Source organism: Uloborus diversus, chromosome 7 (genome assembly GCF_026930045.1).
Source record: "Uloborus diversus isolate 005 chromosome 7, Udiv.v.3.1, whole genome shotgun sequence".
NCBI lineage: Eukaryota > Metazoa > Arthropoda > Arachnida > Araneae > Uloboridae > Uloborus > Uloborus diversus.
In genome coordinates, this window is record NC_072737.1 from 20712643 (window position 1) to 20720404 (window position 7762).

Genomic DNA, 7762 nt, shown 5'->3' on the forward strand with positions numbered 1-7762 from the left:
TGTAGTACTAAATTAAGCATCCTTAAAGGTATAAATAAACATCCTTGAACTAAATTTAATTATTCAAAAATCAAGGTACGTAATTTTAAAGTTTGTCCCATGGTTTCATGTCATTGTCCTGTCCTAGGAATCCTAGGAATGAGTTTAATTATTATAGACTTAAAAAAAAGAAATTTTTGATTTGTTGTACTACTAGCCTGTTTATTATCACCATTTTGTTGGATTCTTTGAGGGATTTTGTTAATACGATTTATCTGCTGTTCTTACTAAACCTTTGAAGTTCAAAAATGGGGATGCAACATTTTTAATAATACTTACAGTGGTGAAAAGAAATAAGTTAGCAATTAGCAGTAAGTCTTCCCTTGTCAGAAAAAGAGCGAAATAAGGGCAAAAAATGAAAAAATAGGATTTTTTTCATAATTTGAAAAACAAATTATCGTAATAAAGGGCGGTTGAAAAATTTAAAAAATATCGTTTTACAGGGATTTATTGCCGTAGAGAATATCGCAATATTGAGAGGAGAATAACATTGATTCCTATGTGAGTTCACCGGGACCACGAAATATTTTCGTAGTAGAGGAATTATCGTTGTGTCGGATAGCGTTGTAGCGAGGTTTTACTGTACTAAATTTCCATAATTCTTTGCTTTCTCCCTTCGTTTTTCCATTCAAAGTTCCCCGTTCAATTTTTACTTCACTTTCTTTTGGCGGCCGTAATCGTTTTTTTTTTTTTTTTTTTCTCTCTCTCTTTCACGGATACCCCCAAAGCAGAATTCTGCTAAATTTGGGACGTAAGATGCAGAACAACTCTGTTCAAATCCAAAGGAAATCTTTCGTTATTCAGAGTTCTTCTACAGATTTTTTAAAGAAAAGAAGAGCCACTTTTTGCTGCCGAGAAGAGATACTGGAGAGTCTCCGCCCCGAAATGCAAATGATGAGGTTAAACGTCATACGCTTTGAACTGGTTAAAAGCGCGAGTTGCGCTATGAGTGGGTGTGGTCGTCATCAGTTCGCTCATACATCGGTCAGAAGTCGAGTGGACTGTTTCGAGGTCTATCCTGTAAGCCGCTATAAGCGCATAATCCATAGGTCGCTGGACCAGAACCGGCCCTCGGGGCCGTTGTAGCCCGATCGGTAGAGTGTCGGATTCGGGGCCGGAGGGTCCCGGGTTCGAACCTCGATGGTCGAAGACCCACCGTCGTCATTAAAGGGGACTGGGCGACGTTAAATATGTTCGTGGTCTCAATGTCCTCCAAGTGAAACGATACCTCTGGGGGTGCTAGCACCAGGTAGCTATTAGCTCCTGAACTAGTTCTAAATTATCATTAACTGTTCGATCCGGTGATGGTGCTGCCATCTATCGGTACATAAAATAATGGAGGCAAGGCACTTAGTATGCAGTCCTCGACATAAATACAGTTGTAGTCAGTTGTGACTCTGAATAGAACCGGCCCTCCTATTTTAGTTCGGGAAAAGTCAACCTCAACAGTACCTATTCTTCACACCACGGACTGGAACCACCGGAAAGTAACTTTTCATTTACTCTTTATAACGTCCAAGGACTATGATTTTGTGTTAACAACCTTAATTTAATGCATTATATTCAATCGAAGCTTCCATTATATTCTCTTCAATTGTTTTATAGCCAAGAAGCGGCATTTGTACATAATGTAAATAAAGGAAGAATTATTTTTAAATAAGATGGTCTCTGTATCAATTTAAATTTTACCTAAATTGAACGGACAAGCATCGTACACCAAATGGTCCGTCGAGCCGGATGATCTTCTTGGCTAGTAGCAAACTGGTTTTTTGAAAATTCAAGTGTTAAAACTGCTTTAATCTGTTAATATGGCCAAAAAACTGCAAGTAGCTCAAGCTAAGTTTAAGTTACATTGAAAAGAAATGTGAGGATTCGAATCAATGCTAAACGAATTTATTGCTAAACCAGATACAGATATCTTTCTGTACGAAAATTCATTGTCGGAATTAGAAGACACGGAAGATATTTTTAAAAAATGTAATATTAGAAGTAACGCAAAATGAAACCGAGGAAGAGACCGATGATTACGAAAAGTTTGGTAAAGCTAAGACATCAATTCAAAGCATTAAAAGTTAAATTAAAAGAATACTTTCTGATCTTAAACCAACGGAAGAAAATGCTAATCCAACATTCCATCAAACAGTAGAACCCAAACCTAATCTAAAACTGCCGAAATTCAATTTGCCCACATTTGACGGGGATATTCAAAACTGGATAAGTTTTAAGCAAGTTGTTACCTCAGCTATAAGTTCAAACAAAGCATTGAACAATTGTCAAAAATTGCAATATTTAAATGCTGCTGTATCGGGAAACACACACAGATTAATTAAAGGTTTCCTGTTGGTGAAGCAAATTACGTTCAAGCATGGGAAACACTTTCAAACCGCTATGATAATAAGCGAGAACTCTCATATTCCTTATGCACAAAGATATTCAACATTAAGTCGGGTAAAATGTCTTGAAAATTTCTCCATGAAATGATAGGCTTTTGCAATGAATCGGTGCGCAATTTGAACACGTTAGGTTTAAAACTGAACAAACTTTGGGAAATCATACTTATACATTTCCTTCAGAAACGCCTAGACGAAAACATAAGAAGACAGTGGGAGTTAACTTTAGAACATGACGAGTTTTCTTCTTATCAGATAGTCATTTAATTCTTAGAATTAAATGCTAAAAGTTTAAAGTTATCAAAAGATTCTCATGCGAAGGAAGAAAAATCTAAAGCTCAAACGCTTACTTATACTAACACAATATCTAATAAAGCTTCATTTGCAAAAGCCATTAATTGCACATACTGCAATTCTAATCATACGATATTTAGATGTCCAAAGTTTTCGGGATTGAACTTCCGGGATAAACTAGAATTCGTTAAAAAACGCAAACTGTGTTTTAATCGTTAAAGAGAAAATCACGATGTTTTCAATTGTAAACTAAAAATGCATTGCAGGATATGTTCAAGAAAACATATTTTGCTGCATTGTCAGTAGAATAAATCTAGTACTCAAGAAACGGAATTAAACTCTAAAAAGAAAAATTAAAATTCTGACCTATCACAAACTGTGCAACATGATTCTAATGCGGTATCTCTTTCGGGTACCAGTAACTCTGAGAAAACACTATTAGCCACAGCCGTGATTAAAATAAAAGATGTTATGGGTGGTTATCAGGACTGTAGAGCTCTTATCGACTGTGGGTCTCAAAATTCTCTAATATCGGAAGATTGTTTTCAGCAGTTGGGTCTTAATTCAGCTACTTGTGATTGCACCATGAAAGGAATAGGAAATTCAATCACAAGTCAATCAAGTAAAATGGTAAAACTAGAATTCACACCCTATTTCAATTCAAATAAATTCTTTATGAATGCATTGGTTGTTAAAAACCTAACTATGGATTTACCCAACTGCAATATGACTAATGTAAACTGGCGTCATCTTAAAAATTTAAAACTAGCAGATCCGCAGTTCCACATTTCCAGACCAGTAGACGTAATAATCGGTGCTGATGTTTTTTTTTTACACCTGATAGAAGGTGAACAAATAAAAAACAAACATAATGCTCGGGGTGCATTAGATTCTAAATTGGGATGGTTGCTGAAGGGAATAATTTCAGAATATTCTCCAAAATCTTAAAGTTACACGTTTCATCATGATGTAAATCAAGAATTGGATTTAACCCTCCAAAAGTTCTGGGAGTTGGATTCAATTTCAAACGAAGACAAGGATAATTTAAACAGCGAGGAAATTACATGCGAACAATTCTACGAAAGCACAACTAAACGGGAGATTAGTGGAAAATATACAGTAAAGTTACCTTTTAAAAGAGAAATTGACTTGGGCGAGTACAGAACTAAAGCAATTTCGAGGTTTCTATCTCAAGAAAAGAAATTTGAAAAAGACAAAATTCTTGCTGAACGATACAACGGTTTTATGCAAGAATACATTGCTTTACATCACATGGAGTTAAAACCCGAAAATGAAAAGCTAAATTCTAAATATTTTTACATGCCTCATCATGATGTTATTCGAGAGCAAAGCACAACTACTAAACTTAGAGTAGTATTCGATACTTCCGCAAAATCGTCAGAAAACATATCCCTAAACGATATTTTACACAAGGGTCCTAAACTTCAGTTAGATTTAAGATTTATTCTAATGAATTTCAGAACTCGTTCAATCGCACTAACCGCAGATATGGAGAAAATGTTTAGATAGATAACAGTTTCTAAGGAAGAATGCGACTTCCAAAGAATTATTTGGCGAGCCGTTTCAACTAGTGAAATCAAAGGTTAAGGCTTTTAACAGTCACATACGGCACTGCATGTGCGCCCTATTTAGCGGTCAAGACTATTCAGCAACTTGCTGCAGATGAGCAGTCTTTATTTCCTAAAGCTGCGAGAATAAAAAAAACAGATTTCTATATGGATGATCTACTTACAGGCGCGGATTCAACATCAGAGGCTCAAAATATTACGTCCTTAAAATGAATGAATTAATGAAAAAAGGTGGATTTATTTTGCGTAAGTGGTTATCAAATGACCCGAAAGTAATAGAATTCTTGCTCGAAGACTTAAAAGCGACTATTTATCCTAAAGAAATGGGGGAAGAGCGCTTTATTAAGGTACCGGGTTTTGAGTGGGATCCTATCACAGATTACATTAGAATACAAATTAAGCCACCAAGCAAAGTAAATAATTAACGACAATTACTTTCCAATATCGCTAAAATTTATGATCCACTAGGATTTCTAGCTCCAACAACCCTACTAGCAAAACTTTTAATTAAAGAATTGTGGTCAGAGAAAATAGGTTGGGATGAAAATTTACCAGAGCAGATCATGAGCAAATGGCAAAAATTCGCATCGGAACCTATGCATTTGAAAGAAATTCAAATCCCGCGAAGTTTGAAAGATAAATGTTCAATTTTAAAATCCGTTGAATTTCATGCATTTTGTGATGCGTCTCAAAAAGCTTACTCGGCAGTAAGTTATTTACGCTTCCTTTTGGAAAACAGTGAAATTAAAGTCAGTTTTCTAGTAGCGAAAACTAGAGTTGCTCCTTTAAAGAAAATTACTTTACCGAGATTAGAACTTTGTTCTACAGTATTATTGAGTCGCTTGTATAAAAGCATTAAGAATAAACATTTGTAACAGATTTCGATTACTTTTATACAGTCTCGCAAATCGTTTTAGACTGGATAAAATTGGAATCGCGTAGATGGAAAGTATTTGTCGCAAATAGAGTATCAGAAATTCAAAAACTAACCCCGGTTGAAAATTGGTTTCACGTAAGTAGTGAAGACAACCCAGGGGATTGTGCCAGAAGAAGGATTCTGCCATCTAAGTTAAAAGAACATAAACTTTGTTGGAAAGGTCCAGTTTGGCTTTCTGACCCAAATTTTAGCATTAATTCAAGCGCGTTGTTTCACCCCGTTAAAGAATCGTATCAAGAACAAGAAGAGACGGATAGCCTACTCGGTTGTTTGAAAGTAGAGTCAAGTCCATTCATTCAAAATTATTCAAGTTATGTTAAACTACAGTCGAATCCCGACTTACGAGAGGGATGCGTTCAAGACCCCTCGCGCAAGTCTGAATTTCGCGTTGTGGAACAGCGTATGTTTAGAAGATTTTTATAAGAATACCCAATTATTTCAGACATGTGTTTCCCCTCTAATTGTTTCAAACCATTTCTTAACTATATATTACTGTATGTTTTATAAAGAACTGACTTTTTACTGTATTTTTAAAAAAGCGTTACTATTTAACATGATTACTCTGTTATGAAGCACAAAATCAATGATGAATAAGATATATGCACTTAAACAGTAGGGAACTTACAGAAAGAACATTGCTGCATTATAATAGCACTGAACAGTAGATATCGTAATTTCTTTTTGATTTTAAAAATTATGAAGTTTATGCAGTGTGGGAACACCACTATTTCTGGCTTGGCTTCTATTTTTATGATGTTTATATTTTGCTCAGACACTACCTGCGAGTTTGGTCATTAAAACTAAGTTCTGAACTTTTGCGGATTTCCTTTTCTTGAACTTTAATTGTACGTATCGAAGATTAACTCATACCTAATTGTCGTGCTACCTTCGAATCACTTTATAATTGTTCAAGCATCGAGAATCTTTACCTTTTCTTGCATTGACAGAATTTTTCTGTTTTTCTTTCCACTTTTGCTAACTTTAGATGAAAGTCCTCGTTTGGGAACCATTCTGTTTTATCAAAGTTCATAAGATCATAAGAAGGAAAAAAAACCCGTTAAGAATCGGAGCGATAATAATTTGTATAAACTAAAACAAAGCGTTGTTTAAACTAATACAGTGTGTGAACTTCCGCTGTCAGTGGTGCTAAAGGGGTGAAAGTCCATTCACGAAACCAATATTTAGTGTCGACGAAGCCCATTCTAATGCTTCGCCGCTCCTTTCCAAACAAATTCATGTTGCAAGCGAGTAATTTGCGTCGGCAATAAAAAAATCATTACTCATGAAAAACTCGCGTTATAGCCATTTCGCGCAAGTCGGATCGCGTTGTAGCGGGATCCCACTGTAATTAGAATTACGGCTTGGTGTTTGAGGTTCATAAAGAACTGTGAAACTATTGCAGAAGAGCACAAGTTTGGGTTTTTAACATCTGAAGAAAAATCAGAAGGTATTTCTCGAGTGATTAAAATTGTACAAGATGAAGAATTCAAATTAGAAATACGTAAATTGAAAAATAACCAATCACAACCTTCAACACATAAGCTTTTACCACTCAGTCCTATTCTTGATGAAAATTTAATTCTAAGAGTTGGGGGCAGACTGAAACATTCAAATTTGCGTGAAGATCAAATACATCAAATTTTGCTTCCAAGAAATCATCATTTCACAAAACTTTTAATCGAGTACTTTTATCAAAAAGCTATGCATGCTGGTGTTCAAACAACTCTATTCTTGATTCAAGAAAATTTTTGGATTATATCAGGTCAGAATGCTGTTCGAAATATTATTCGAAAGTGGATCGCGTGCTTAAAAGCTAATTCTTTATACTCAAAGCAGCTGATGGGAAACTTACCCAAAGAAAGGGTAATTCCTGCTCGAGCTTTCTCAAAATGTGGATTTCGCTGGTCCAGTAATTACAGAACCTAAACTTAAGCGGTCAAAAGTAACTTTGAAAAGCTATATCGCGTTATTCGTGTGCTTTACTACTAAAGCAATACATCCAGAATTTCTGACGGATTTAAGCACGGGAGCCTTTTTGGCTTGCCTTCGCAAATTCATTTGAAGAAGAGGAAAACTTACTGATATATTTAGTGATAACGCGACAAATTTCGAAGGCGCAAGAAATTATTTACATGCTCATGCTCTTATTTGTTCTTCAGAAGAAGTTCAAAAACTATGCCACAGAAGAAAACACAAACTGGCATTTCATCCCTCCTATTACTCCTCACTTTGGGGGATTATGGGAATCGAAAATAAAGTCTATGAAAAAGCGTTTAATCAAGGCGATTAATTCTGCTATTCTTAATTTCGAAGAACTTTCAACCTTATTGATTCAAATAGAAGCATGTTTAAATAGCAGGCCTTTAACCCCTTTGTCTGCCGACCCGATGGACTTACAGCCTCTTACACCAGGGCACTTTTTAATAGGTGCACCTTTTCTGAACAATATTCTGCTGAAACTAATTCCGCTTTTTCTTGTAGATGGAAAGTAGTGCAATGTATTCGTAACAGGT